Source organism: Vipera ursinii (assembly GCF_947247035.1).
Source record: "Vipera ursinii genome assembly, chromosome: 1".
Classification (NCBI taxonomy): Eukaryota; Metazoa; Chordata; class Lepidosauria; order Squamata; family Viperidae; genus Vipera; species Vipera ursinii.
In genome coordinates, this window is record NC_139512.1 from 261,954,052 (window position 1) to 261,967,333 (window position 13,282).

At 35.5% G+C, this 13,282-nt stretch overlaps 1 protein-coding gene and 1 long non-coding RNA gene across 2 annotated transcripts in view; one reads left to right on the top strand and one right to left on the bottom strand.

The window, feature by feature from the left end:
- The window catches only part of TRMT11 (tRNA methyltransferase 11 homolog), a 496,326-nt gene that overhangs the window by 267,778 nt on the left and 215,266 nt on the right, over positions 1 to 13,282 (top strand). The gene's annotated exons all lie outside the window — the stretch shown is intronic.
- On the bottom strand, positions 8,348 to 10,765 carry LOC310643659. Its single transcript, XR_014493109.1, has 3 exons — positions 10,653 to 10,765; positions 10,193 to 10,576; positions 8,348 to 8,654 (listed from the first exon to the last, which is right to left on the bottom strand). It is a non-coding gene; the product is annotated as an uncharacterized lncRNA (long non-coding RNA).

Here is a 13,282-nt window from a genome sequence, read left to right on the forward strand (position 1 = left end):
TGTGGTGAACCATCTCATCTGATGATAAATTGCCTAGCTGAGAACTCCTTCCTCTTGCCACAGGCTCTGAAATGATTTGCATGGCTAAAAAGCAAATAGATTTGCATGCCTTAAATCTAAAACCAGAGATGGAAAAGCAATACTAGACTGAATATTGAGACTGTGATAGATAGATAGATAGATAGATAGATAGATAGATAGATAGATAGATGATAGATAGATGATAGATAGATAGATAGACAGACAGACAGACAGACAGACAGACAGACAGACAGACAGACAGACAGATAGATAGATAGATATAGACCAGGGGTGTCAAAATGCCAGCCCGCGGGCCAGATGCATCATGCAGAAGCCGTGCCCACCCCATTGCTGGCAATGACAAAACAGTCCCGATACGTCGCGAGTTTGACATGTCTGATATACACAGACAGACACACAGACAGACACACAGACACAGACAGGTACACACACACATATATAAATAAATTATGGTTTCATATTTTTTATATAATTAGTGTTATATGATATATAAAAGAAAACATTACTCACATGTCTGGATCCAACGTAGAATCTAAAGTTGTTAATCAAACTTTGCTTCATCTACCTAGTTTCAATGCATATTTAGGAAGCACGAAGACATAATGTTCTTATTCAGTGATTTGTGCAATTCTTTAAAAAGAACACTTCTGCACAGCCCCCATTTCCATTCCCCAATGTCACAAATTTAGTTAGACCATATAGAGATAATTTTCTATTTTGTTCTCTCCAACCACATAAAGGTGAGAAATGGGAACAAATTATCATTGTCCTGTCCCAAGGAGTTGTAAATATCTTCTCATACCAATTCTATGGACAGGGAAAACAAAATAAATTGCTTGCATGCCTCTCCATAGTCTTTATTAATGTAATGTAATTTTTTTTTAAAAAAATCCAGAACAATTCTTGTTAATAATTGTTTTGATCAGCTTCACCCACCAAAGCAATAACATGTCAATTCCATCTTGTGACTGTAGACCCATTTCATCAAGTTATCCTTTTTCCTTTCTATTGTCTCTCACCTATGTTGTAACAGCTGGATATGCCAAGAATTTGCTCACAATGTTATATTATTAGATTGGTCTTAATTAAGATGTTACCTGACTAAAATGTTAGGAATTGCCTTAGAAAACCTTTCTTTCAGCCATTCTTGAGGTTTCTTTGGTTTTTGTAATCCCCTAGGACAAAACTGGTGCCTGTTGATTAAAACATTTATTAACAAGAATACCCATTAAATAAATTATATTTGCCCAGATTTATTACCAAACTACACATTGTAAAAATAAACCAGAGTGTTTTTTAGATAAGGATAAAAATGGCTCTTATGGATCTTTCTTTCTGAAATAAACAAAAATTATAACATAAATTTATGAAACCTAGAATTTCTTAAAAGTTAAATGAGAAATATAACATAAATGAGAAATATAATATAAATGAGAAATGTAATATAACCACCCACAAGGCACTCTGATTAAAATCAGAACAGCTGTTTTGAATAATGACATCTTATAATGCCATTATAACAGGATAGTAAATAATGCAGCATGCATTAATTATGATCATTTGCATTTTTCCAAAAGTGACAAAGCTGATGGCTTTGAGAATAATTTATGCTGCCAGTATTGTCTAATCTATTTAAAATGCAATATGTGGTGTTACTTACTTTGATAATCCCATCTAACACTTCTGAAGAAGACAGCAGTGCTAACTGGATAGGTGAAAGACTTTCCAAGTAATATAGTCATAAATTGATTTTGAATAAAAACTTGAGGAAAGGAATTGCTGTAATATTTTATCTGAAAAATACCATAAAAGATTGGAAAGAAGGTGCAGAGAATTATTTGTTGGCAGAAATAAAATAGATTCAAGCTAGAAGAATGGCTTACATTCTATATTTGATGTCTGTTTTCTTGCCAATTAAGAAATCTACATTTTTAATGTAGAAAAATACATAAACATATGTTTATGTTTCATAGTTGCAGATTTTTCTATCTCTCTATCAAAAAATGAGTTTGGGCAGTATGTACAATGGTGTGGGTGAAACATGTACTGTACTATTTTCTATTCTATCTAAGGCAGTATCATACTTATATATGGGGGTATATCAGATATGTGAAATATTAATTATATGGACAAATAACATGTACTGATGAATGAACATGAAAGTTGGCCAGGTGACCTTCGGCCAGCCACCCTTTCTCAGCCCAACTCAACTCTTAGAGTTGTTCTGATGAAAATATGAGGAGGAAGGAATATTAGGTTTGTTCACTACCTTGAGTTATTTATAAAAATAATACAACTGGGATTTACAAAATCTTATAAATAAATGAAGTAACAGCTTATTTTCTTATAATGAAAATAACTTGCTTTTTATGTAGAAAAAAGAATGAAATTATTAAACTACTTCTTCAAGGCCATTGTCCAACTTGAGGTTTGTAATAAACAAATGTTGATCTGGTTTATTGATCAAAAAGCATTTCTGTGTTTAGCAATGGGGAAATATTTCAGGCTGATTTTCAGTTATCTAGAAATAAGGACATTAGTGACCTTATTAAGTATGCTACCCAGGGCTTTTTTTGTCATAGAACGCTCAGAACGGAGTTCCGGCACCTTTTCTGGATGGAACCTTGTAGGGTAGGCAAGGCGGGTTGTATGACATGTGTGAGTTCTGGCACCTTTTTCTTTCACAAAAAAAAGCACTGATGCTACCTATGCCTGTTTGTGTGTGAGGGAAAGAAATCACCTGAAAAGTCAGATGGTGTAAAAGAAAATCACCACAACTTTGCTTAGTTTTGGGGAAAAAAGTATGGTGAGTGACAGACTTCACTTTAAGGGTGGGGAAAATGTGCCACTTAATTTGATTTGAAGTTGAGAGGGCTTCAGTTTCTGCTACCAATTGCTGGATATCAAGGAAACCCCAAGTGGAGAATTTCAAGTACCTGATTGCATTCCATTTAATGAACCGTAGTTGTGTATATCCTCTGGTGAAAAAAAAAGTATTGCAAGCAATGTTTAGACAGCATTTGCTCTACCTGTGCAACACGTGACTACTGTGAAATTTATCTACACTCGGTAGGGCTTGCTGAGGTCAGCAATGAACCTGAAAAAGATACACTTCCAAATGGCAAAGGGGCTGTCTTTCATTCATCTTGGCAGGCTGACTGAAGACAAAGTATGGGGGAATTTTTTTCAGTAAGATGACATGGATATTAGAGGCAGCATGTAGGTGCTGTTGGTTCCAATTAAAATCAGTCTCTGTCTCCTCATTTGTGCCTCTTGTCTCTCTTGACAGAAAAAGGTCCAGCTAAGGGCCTCCATCTGTTTTCCTCTCCCAACGGGACTCTGAACAAGTGAATGACCTGTAGTGTTTATTATTAAGTTTTCAAAGGAAAAGTTGTTTTGGTCTAATTGAAGCAATAATACAAGTGAGGTTATTTCTGGTCGGTTCCCTGCTGTTTTCACTCTCGAGAATATATTCCAGGTGTTAGCTGTGGTGCAAGATTGACTTTCTCTTGTGTTTAGGTTTGCTTGAGCCAACAGACCAATAAACTGCAGTTATGAAAGCAAGCCAACTCTGGCCGCTGGGAGAAATATTTTTTTTAGTTAATCCTGAAACAGACCCAGTTCCTTCATAAGGATTTCTTTCCTCAATATAGAAGCGATTGGGTAATGCCCCTCCCCCACCAACCACATATTGTTTCACAACTTCCCTCCCTGACGTGACACCACTTAATAAATGAGATGTTCCTTTATGTTATCACTAGCTCCTTCGTGTAAGAATAGCAACAAAAAGAGCTGCTAACAAAATTCTGCACCCATAATGAAATTCTAAACCAATTTGAGGGTGAAGCATCTGAAAGTCTGTGCTCTGTACAGATAGTTTATATTGTGTGTGTGTGTGTGTGAGAGAGAGAGACAGACAGACAGACAGACAGACAGACAGACAGACAGACAGACAGACAGACGACAGACAGAGAGTCTTTTCAGGTTTGTAGGTGAAGAATGGATGCTCCACTGTGCTTCACTTCTTATATGCTTATTTGTTAAATATGTAGCTTCTGAAAAAGGCTTCTAAGAATTAACTATAATTCACTACAGGCTTAAAACTGTGGCCATACCCTACATACAGGCAGTTCTCATTTTGCAACTGCCTCATACAGTGACTGTTCACGGTAGTGATGATGAAGGAAAAGTAATGTTGTGATCAAGCCTCGCAAAGTAAAGCAAAGAAAAGCTGAAGTGAGAGTAAGCACAGGCATAGTTTTATTTAGTGACCACTCTGCTTAATGATAGAATTATGGTTACTTAACAAGGACTACAAGTATAAAACATGGCCATTTGTGGGAGTCACTCTCTCCAATTATACCTACTCATATCATAAGATCTGACCCATACTGATCTATTAAAAAGTGCCACCTGACAATCCCAGAAGAAGACCTTTTTCTGTCGCTGTGACTGCCCCTGTGGAACAACATCTCCATGGAGTTCAGATCAACCTCCCACAAGCATCTAAAGGCAAGACTCTGTTGCTGGGCTTGCGGTGTGTGTGTGTGTGTGTGTGTGTGTGGAGGTGGGGGGTGGAGTCTTATTGGAATTAGTTTACTTGAAATACTTGTATCCGTATTGATGTTTGTTTGTTCATAGTGAAAAGGAACTTCAGTTTGCTTCCTTCAAGGTGATGCATAAAATATGTATTATGTATTTTGGCTTCTTCAGCAAAGTATTTAAAAATGGTGTGGTCAGAAAATGGTGTGGAGAGGACATATCAGTTTTATATTTTGGTGTTTTTTTTCTTACTAAAATCTATATAATTCCCACTTGTTTTATTCTGATCTGCTTAAACGTAAAACCTTATAAAGTGACATGGCTTTGAATTCTTCCTGCAAAGATTTTTTTGGCAAAAGGTAAAGTGTATTTTCCAAAGTAACTCCTTCCCTTTCCTTTCCTTCCCTTTCCTTTCCTTTCCTTTCCTTTCCTTTCCTTTCCTTTCCTTTCCTTTCCTTTCCTTTCCTTTCCTTTCCTTTCCTTTCCTTTCCCTCTCTCCTCTCTCCTGTCCTCTTCTTTCTTTTTTCTTTTCCCATTTCTAATTGATAAATGATTTGATTATAACATATAGGACTGCTTTTTGATTGACAGATTAGCACTCAGTAGAGTATTTGGGTGGCTTGGTGGGTATAGTGGGTATACCAATGATTCAAAATAGGCCTGGACTTTCTATTTGTTTTCCTAGTTTTGGTGCTAACAGTGTAAAGACTTCTTTAGAGGCTAAGTGGCTCAGTGGGTTAGGACGCTGAGCTTGTCAATCGGAAGGTCGGCAGTTTGGCGGGTCGAATCTCGAGTGCCGTGTAACAGAGTGAGCGCCTGTTACTCGTCCCAGCTTCTGCCAACCTAGCAGTTCGAAAGCACGTCAAAATGCAAGTAGAAAAATAGGGACCACTCCGGTGGGAAGGTAACAGCGTTCTGTGCGCCTTTGGCATCTAGTCATGCCGGCCACATGACCACGGAGACGTCCTCGGACAAGTGCTGGCTCTTCAGCTTTGAAACGGAGATGAGCACCGGCCCCTAGAGTCGGAAACGACTAGCACGCAAGTGCGGGGGAACCTTTACCTTTACCTTTTAACCATTTTTATGACCTTCCCACTCAAAAGGGTAAATCATGCTGCGAAATTTTCAGCAATTCAAGTGCTGAATTTTGGAGGAAGCACTTTCTGAATGGAAATTGAATAAAGAAACAAAATCCTATTATTAAAGTTTTGTCCCATTTACTGGACCTCTGTAAATTATTATTAGCATGAAGAAAGTACAGAAATATTCTTCTTTTATGTAGACTAAATTCTGTATGGCATTCAGTTTCTCAATGAAAAAAATATATTTTCAACTTGTTTGTAATCTAGCAATCCAGTAATTTTCTTTATCTGTTCTAATTTTTAACAAATTTTTGACTCATTGTAAACTGCAGATTAAGAAAAAATATAGAGAAATCAGAAAACAAACCCAGAATTGATCTTTCTTTCCTAAATTAATGTGTACCACATTATTTTAGGATTATTATTTAGGATTATCATTTTCAACATCTTGAGACAACCTATCATTTCTATTGATGAACTTCCTCTCATAAGAGTTTTGTTAGGTATATTAGCTTGAGACAATGTTTTATTCACGGTCATCTAGTGAATTTCATGGATGAGAATGCATTTCAACTTAAGTCTGCCTAGTTCCAGTCAAGGACACTATTTAACACACCACTCAGGTCAGAGAGTGACAATATGAACGGGTTTTCTTTTCAAGTGAATCAGGGTTTTGTTTTGTTTTTCTAAGAAAAATCCATGATGTATCTTGGACTGTATCCAAGTACTTGTGAGAAATCCTGCCCAAAAGCAAGAAACAGTATCTAAAGTGTTTGAAAGGGAAGAAAATCTTGCCAACACTCATCCAGTGACATCTGAGCAGAGAGAGAGAGACATTTACATATGATTAAGTTAGACTGGCTGCCATTATCAATTAAGTTCATTTGAGATTTGGGGCTGATTTATGGGCTGCCAGAAAGATATGCTTTCTCTGCATCTGTTTTGCTAAAGTTTGATGCTACCTTTGTGGGGAAAAGAATAAAGTCAAGAATGTTTCTCAGAGAGATGAATATCTACAAATTAGATGAAATGATTGATTTTATTCTTCCATTGTTTGGTGCTGTTTGTTCACGGTAGGAGACTTTTCCTTGTTTATTTTGTCCATTTTGCAAGCAATAGTTTGGAAAAGGAATTTTGAATGTGGTGGTACGGAAAAGTTAGAACTTGCCTTTGAAGTCAATAAACATAGACCATGCTCTGAGATTTGCTTAAGTTTATTTCATTTTTAAAAATTCATTTTGGTGGAAATTCTGGTCATCCTAAAGTATCAAGGTAGTATATATTTTAGATGGATTCATGGAAACTACGGAACAATGAGGGTTTTTTTTGTCTTAAAATGCTAAGCTTTTGTTCATGTAAGATGCAAGAACCATTTCTGAGATTCATAACTTCATCTGATGGAATTTTTGCATCTTTGGTGGAGGAAATAGGGAAGAGGTTTGAGCCTATAACTTCTCCAGAGGAGATTTTATGACTTTATGAAAAGCTCATTTCCCACCCAACTAGGAGTTCCAGCATTTTTTTTAAAGAAACATGATGGCACCTTTGATTGCTTTGTAGATTTTGCTTTCCATTTTTTAAATATTTCATTTTATTATATTGGCAGATATTTCTCTCCTACGGTGCAAAGAAAAAAAATATCTGCTGTGAACTTTACATGGCGTCAGGAAGGACATCTGGCTAGTAAATGCTCAGCTCCATCCAGTTGCCCCAACTCTATTCCAAATAAAGGGATTACAGGGTTGTAAGAATGAGTTTATTATATTAGTTATTTAAAAGTGCAATCAAGAAAAAAGAAATAAAGGAAAACAAAAGAAATGGAAAAGAGGTTTAAAAGTTGTATCAACCTGAATAAGAAATTTTAAAATAATAATATTAGATTAGTACTGCATATAAAGTTATCTCATATAAAATGAGCACTTTTAATGTTACAAAAGGATTTTTGACATTAGCAATGATTCTACACTTAGAGCAAGAAAACTGGGTCAGTGGGCCAGGTTGAAGTGTCTTTTTAAAAAGAAATGCTATATTCTTTGAAAAATAAAACACATTATAATGGAAGGAAGACAAGAAGAGGATTTTTCCCAATCAAATATAATTAGATTATGGCTGTAAATATGAATACATGAATATAAAGAAAGAAAAGCATTCCTTTTTCTACACGAACCCAGAAGAAGCCTTTTACAACAGGAGAATTTTGCCCATATTTACAAACTAAAACCCAAACAGATTGGACTAACTTACTCAAGATACCAAGGTCACTTTCTGAAAACATTTTATAACTGTGTTAATAGATTCTACCACATGTAGAATTTGATAAACTGAATAAGGGAAAATATTTCAATACACCTGGCTCCTATGATTCTTTATGGTCTGGTTCTCATCACAATGGGGAAGAAAAAAAAGACCTGGGAGCTAGATATTTGGAATAAGATTTCTAGTAGAAAGTTGGAGAGGATTACTTGACAGAAAGAATTTTGGAAATTCAGTCAAACCTTCAGTCAAACAAAGTTTATTAATGGAACAAATGTTGTTTTTTAAACTGGAGAGGAGAAAGTATATCCAGCAGTCATGGTTTGATATCAGAAACATTTAAAATTATGTATTAAACATTTGAGAGTTAGAAGATAACGATGAAAATATTAAGATTCATGAAATATTTAATTCTATTAAACCCGCTGTAGTTTTACTTCAAGTAATATACAAATTAAATGGTATGGTGTTAAAATTAAAACATAAATCTTATGATTCAGAAAGATAAGAAGGGAGACAACCGGTGGTTTTAATACCTACAATAATTAAGAACAACTTTGGTGCCAGCAAGAATTGTTGAGGAAATTGAAAAAAAATCAGAATCAAATAATAGGGTAATATTAAATCATAATAATACCAATGCAAGGTGAAGTAAATACTTAGGAGAGAAAAATAGAAATATAAAATATAACCAAATGTTGAAAAATGATGATTCATATTAAAGAACAGCAAATTCTGTATTTTGGAGTTTTATTTATTATTCAGGGAGCCATCAACCCACTCGCAATAAGTTCTAAATCATTGAAATCCATACACAATGCTAAGCAATAAAATGTCACTCTATCTTGCTTCAAATCTGCTGACTGAACATGCAACATAAACAATTGGGATCATTCATCATTGTTTTCCTGATCATAAAAAATATTTGGATCTCTGCCCACATGAGTCAGCATTTGTCAATACAGATTTATGGTGAACTAGATGTCCCTAAATGAGCGTGGGTTGGCATTGTGGTGGAAATTAGTGACCAGGAGGCAAAGTATGGGCTGTGAAGTCTCTCTGGAAAAAGGAGAGTTTGTGAGATCACCCTCTTGTACTCCAGACAATGTTTCATGTGAGAACATTGGAGGAACTGAGAGTTTCAGAGTTTAAATGGCTGGGACTTGAGGGATTTCAAGCCATAATGGACATAAGGTTCACAGAGCCTAATTTCTTAATAACTTTCGGAAATAGCTTCTTAACTGCTTAAATATTAGGAACTTTGGGACAGGCAGGTTTTACAGTGTCCAGTGAGTTTTCTTCAATCCTTAGTGAAAGATGTTTTAAATACAAATGTAAGGATTTTAAAACAATATTTTGGGGGAATAAACAGCAAAAGAGTGACTTGAACATTGATTTTGGAAAGTTACAAATGGACCAAGAGTCCAGATGGATGTGAAATAAGATTTTGAAATTAATTATAAGACTCTTTGAAAGATTCAGTTATAGACATGAAATCAAAATGCAGAAGTTAAAGCAAATATTCAAGGCTCACTGCAGTATTTATTTTTTACAGTGCACACTGGAGGGATCCTCTCCAGAGAATATTGAAAGATACAGTTAAAAGGATGCAGTCACATTTATACATTTCAGAAAGGAGCAGAAAATGAAGCAGATATATATTTGCATAAATAATGGGGGATGTACTGTAAGCATATCACCTATTATTGCGGATGGGGGTTATTATTTTTATTCTTTATATATTGGTTTTTTTTCTTTTTTGTAAGCCATCCAGAGTCACTGAGTGAGAGTGGACGGCCATACAAATCTAATAAATAAATAAATAAATAAATAAATAAATAAATAAATAAATAAATAAATAAATAAATAAATACATACATACATACATACATACATACATATCAAAATTAAGAAATCTGAGGTTATTTTCTTCCCTTCTACTGTTACTACCTTTAAGAAAGAATCATTTTCTTAATAAAAAGAAACATGTCAGTATATTGTCATAGATAATTTGTTAAAGCTTACTGTGAACTACTATGAGCTAAACTTTCAAAACCCCTTTATTTCATTACACACATTCACCTTCTATACTTCTATTGTGTTGACACCCATTCTTCTGAGACTTTATTTTCCTCGCATTTGTAAGAGATGAGATATGGGAAAAAGAGATCATTCATTGTGTTTTAAGGACAGCTGCTCAGTTACTAAAACTGTTTATATTCGTGATGAAGGGAGAAGTTAATTCTTAATATATTTCTTTTCTTTTTCTTTACCACGTTCTTATTTTTTTTCTTTTATACTTTTCTTTTTTTGTGCACTTTCTATTTTTTTTCTTTTTTTAGTTTGTATTAATTTGCATTTTTAAATTTTTAACTGTAGGTGTAATGTTTAATAAAATATGAAAAAGTCAACATTTGTCATAGACTGTCTTGCCCTATGACCCATGCTAGCCATGTGCTACTTGTAAATAAGCTGCTCTTCCCTTCATCTTCCCTATAACAAAATTTGAGATACAGCACATAACATATATTTCCCTCCACTGAGTTATATCTCAACTCTGTGCCAAAAGACACTGTCTAGATGGCTGATTTGGGGTAATTATATAGTGTAGTATAGGAAGGCCAGGGATTATATATAGAGTATATACAGTAAAACTGCTAAGCTTGTAAGCCGCCCTGAGTCTTCGGAGAAGGGCGGGATATAAATGGAATTAAAATAAATAAATAAAAACACATTTTATGAACGTGCTGTATGCTTTTCACTACTGGAGGAACTTTTTAACTTGTTTGTATAAAATGGATAAGCCCCTTCTTACTACAGCTTTCCATAGTATGGGTTCTTTTTCTCACTCTCGCTTCAAATTCTCCAAGTAGGTTGTCCACGATCACATAACCCACTAAGCCATGTCACAATTAGCTTAATTTTAGCCAAGTTGGACATGTGTACCCAACCACATTTATAAACAATGGTTTTCGCATAGATGTATGTGTGAATCCAACTATTGTGGCTTATTCTTCCAACCAGGCTTAAAACCAAATCATAGCTTACTATAAAGTGCAAATCTAGCCATTGCCTAAGATGGAAAGAGTCACATTCTGTAATCCTCAGTTTGGGTGAGAAAGGAGCAGTGTTATTTATTAATTTTTATTCCATGTATTGCCAGTATTTCTAGTTGAACCCGTTCCCAAATAACTCTAATTGTGATCAACAAAGATTAAAATAAGAAAACATCAGAAAACATGAAACTAAAACTATTATAGCACTCTACATTCATCTTGGCTTAAAGGTATACAACGAAAAGACAGTTCAGGAAAGGAAGGAGAAGAGGGGAAGCATTTATCTTGGAGGGGCAGGGAATGGGGCTCTTATTGAGAAGATAATAAGAGCCCCATTCCCTGCCCCCCCCAAGATAAATGCTTCCCCTATACTTGTGAACGGGGACAACTAGAAATATTGGCAATACATGAAATAAAAATAATAAATTAAATAATTAATAACATTAATAAATAATAAAGGTTGCTCTCTGTAATGTATTGGGGGTTTTGCTTGTACTGATTCACGTGTCTGTTTAAATGTTGCTTAATGGTTACTCAATGGTGTGTCTGTGTAACAGCTACGGACCAAGCCAGACTTCTTGTCTCCAGGAATATCATTGGTAGATTTGGGGGGGAGGGGGAAACGGGTTCTTTTAAACCTATTGGCTGCCACCTAGTGGCCAACCATATAAGCAGCTGTGCAGCAGCCTCTGTTTCAGTTCTGTTCCGCTTGACTTCAATAAAGCATGTTTCTGTTTGGAACCTTCCGTCTCGCTTATTGCCTGCAAAGAACCGGCTACACAACACTGTCCATACTTCATATGCTTTGCAGAAGAATGGAGTCTTAACAGGTCCTATATAGATAATTAGGATGGGCAGGTAGATTCCACCCAGATTGATGAAACTGCTTGATTGAACCTGCTTGATGGAATTTGAACACTGCACCATGTAAAGCTTCAATAGTATTATAATTACCAGTGTTTTGAAATGAGTGAAAAAAAATCTACCGTTAACCCATTGCAGCAACTGTAAAAGAGGTGTTATTATGAACTGGTGGGATTGACCTGCCAGCAAGTCTACCACTACAATTTTACAACAGTTGCAACTTTCAGATCTCTAACCCAAGTAGAGTATATTCTAAGTGAGTGTGGATGACTTATTCAGAGCATTCTTGTTCAGATTTGCCTATAACTAATTCAGCTCCCTGAGACTTCCACTTGCTGTAGATGGGCAATTTACCTGTTAATCTGAGCAGGAAGCGGGAATTCAGGAGAACTTCCAATTCACAGAATTGCCTCCTTCAGGGGAGTGTGACCAGTCCAGAGGAATGACTTGAATTTTTTTTTCATATAATACCCCAGTGTTCATGCACAACAAGTCCACCTTTAGAGGGTTAAATTTAAACTTCTTTCACCCTAACCATATTCTCAATATCAATGTATAATGTGTCATGAATGTATTGATGAAACATTAACTCTGTCCTCTGAATCATCCCTCCCAGCACTTTCATATAGATGTTACATAGCATTGGAGAGAACCTTGAGAGACTCCATACTGAAGGACCAAAGATGAGATTACTCACTTAAGTAGTAGGGGTAGCAACGTAAAACGGTGCTACTACACACATCCCTTGCAGGGCCCCACAAGAAAGCCATGTTTAATTGTACCAAATGCTACCAGACTGAGGTATCTAACAAAATTTTGGCTGAGGTTGCCCCACTTTCTCAAATTTCTGGAATTTTTCTTCAGAAGTTCAGTTTTCAAGAATTCCATTTTTGCCAATAAAAAAAGTTGGAAATGAAAATCTCACCCTCTATTAATCTGTTATTCCTTTCTATAGTAAAATAAAATGCTATTTAAAGTCAATTTTAAAAATTCATCTATAAAAATAGGATAGGAAAACTATGCAGACATACTAAGACGTCTTCCAGGGGATCAGCCTTTCTCCCTGTCCTTCCTAGAAGGCCATTATTTCTAATGAACTCCTTGAAGCAATTGCCTATTCTTTTCAGACTTGTGCTAAAGCTTGAAAAAAAAGTCAGGTTGCTCTAATGAAAAGCAGAGAGATGTGCTTATGGAAAACTTGGAGAGATTCTTCCAAGCCATTTTCAAAATGTGCACAGCTTTACCATTTAGAAAAGAGAATATTTCCTATTTCTGTAATATTACAGTCATATATTGTCAGGATCAGCAGTTTACATAACTGCCTGAAGATAGCTTGCAACTAGATCAGTGGTCCTCCCTACGTGGCCTTTCTAAACTATGTCCAATGATTAATGCTATAATATTTGCCTTTTGGGAGATTCCCAAACTCCAAATGACATTACA